Below are 2,500 nucleotides of genomic sequence, written 5' to 3' on the forward strand. Positions count from 1 at the left end.
AGGAATAGAGTTCACTTCGCTATTTTCCAGCCACTTTTTCACTTTTTTAGCCGTATGGCAAGGGGCACCGTCCTGCTGAAAAATTTCAGCTCCTGTAGCCGCAAAACAATCCACTAAATTGACTTTTAAAATGTTCAAATAGCGGTCAGCATTAACCGTTATGCCTTTAGGCAAAACAACCAGGCTTGGGGCACCACCGTAGGCAAACGAACCCCAGACCATAAGCGATGCTGGGTGCTTAACTCTCTTGGCCGTGAGAATAGGCTTAAGAGGATCTGACCCCTTTCGCCGCCACACTTTTTTCCCGGTCGTCTCACTCGCACAAAAGGTCGCTTCGTCACTCCACAAGACACTACGCCACTGCCCAAGGTTCAATCCTTGTATGTCTTGGCAAAAGCAACCCTCATCTGCCTTTGTTTCAAAGTTACAGCGGTCTTCTTTCGCGCGATCTCTTTCTCAAAGTCGAGGCGCTTCGACAGGTTTTCCTGAATCGTACGAACACTGACGTCGCTCAACAATTTAGGGTTCTGTTCTTTCAGTTGCTTAGCCGTTAATGTTGGATTTTCTTCTAGGGTTCGCTTTAACATATGTAAAGTACGATCAGGAATCTTCCGGGGAGGGGAACCAGCCTGGGAGTGAGAAGGGACCTCGGCGCTACCTCCTGCCTTGTACTTCGCCACCAAGCGCCTCACTGTCCTCTCGTTCACGCCAGTATTCTTCACGATTTCCTTCCTTTGCAGACCTAAATCATGACAGGTTAACACTCTAACAATGTCATCGTGACTTGTACGGGGTCTAGACATCACGGGGGGGGGGGGTTGATACACAAAAATGCCACGCGAACTCACAAAAGAACGATTGCAACTCGGCCCTCTCAACCTGACACAACCTGACTCCACGACTACAGGAAACACACTGGCTAGCTTCCACCTACGCAGATATGTAGATGCCAACTTGTATAAAAAGATGCCAATTAGTCAATTTGTCCCAGTCGATTTTTTCCCCGATAAACCCCATGCCTCCGATTTGCGCATAACGCTGTGTCTGGCCCACTACCCGGACACAGCGATCCCCGCTGACTGTATATATATATATATATATATATATATATATATATATATATATATATATATATATATATATATATATATATATATATATATATACATAATAATGTTGAAAAAAATTAGAGAACATATAATTGAAAATGTTCATCAGGATGGAAAATGAAAAATAAATCAATAAATACTTCTTTTTGGAAATAATTTTATGTAAATAGTCACACCTTCAGTTGAAAATAAGTTGGGAAGATTTATATATGTACTTAAACAATCTTCAGTAGTGTAAAAAATTACACCTTCAGTTTCAGATTATTTCAGTAATGCAAGGAGATAGTTTTGTAAGGTCACATCTGATATAATTTTCTGGGTTCAATATATTTCTCTATTTGCTTTGGATAGTCAAAAGAGGTGAAAAGACAGCCTCATACATGTAAGTTGAACCAATGTTAAAAGCATTTCAACAGCTTCTAAACTTTCCGGAGGGAACTCTTTCCTGTCGGTAGTCCGAAATGAATATAATATTATTGAGTTAAATTACTTTATTATAAGGCTGTTTTCTTTTTTTTTTCTTCTGCGGGTCCATTGGGTTCATCTGGGAAATGTTCAGTGTTACATGTGAATGGATTCTGCATCAAAGCATAGTTGAGTGGGTTAATTTTATGGGAAATATTCTTCAATTCTCAGACACAGGCTATTTAAATGCGCACTCATTATACTCTCTATATCACTCAAATACATAGAATCTGTATCTTCCAAAAACTCTCATAACTTTGGAAATCCAGCTATTTCACCAGTTTTCAATTCTGAGTAACAAGAAATCCAGCTTGCTACGAAATGCTTGTATTCTTTCATTCAATGAGATCATATTTTTTTTCTGGTCGTTGCAGTTATGCAGAATATGTCTACTAAATAACAAAGAATGGAAATCAATTTTTGATCACTCAGATTTCCCTTCTAAATTTTGCCAAAAAACACCTCAGTCTCAGTTTTGAGCTGAAATACTCCTTCAAGAACATTTCGTTGTGATAGCTATCGGGTTGGAGCATAATACAACAGACAGTGATGTTCAAACTCGATCTCCCAACACAAAGAACTAAAATAAACAGCATTGAGTTTAAATCACTTTAATTAATGTGATTAACTATTTTCATGACATCACACGTCACCTGCAAATCAGGTTGCAAAAACTATACTGCCAGTGCTTGACAATGAATGATAGTGTGTTGTAAGAACTGAAGTATTCACCTTTTTTTCCACAGCCAAAATTCGTGAGTTAACACCAAGCATAGATGGCGCACCACCTGTTGTGACTACAACGCAGTTTTTCCAATCTATCTGCATATCTAGTTCATTAAGATATGCAGCTTTTCTGAATATATCCACATACTTTGTAGTGTTTTAGGTGGATTACACATAAGTATATCTTCAATTTCCCTTTC

This window comes from Palaemon carinicauda, chromosome 10 (genome assembly GCF_036898095.1).
Source record: "Palaemon carinicauda isolate YSFRI2023 chromosome 10, ASM3689809v2, whole genome shotgun sequence".
NCBI classification, from domain to species: Eukaryota; Metazoa; Arthropoda; class Malacostraca; order Decapoda; family Palaemonidae; genus Palaemon; species Palaemon carinicauda.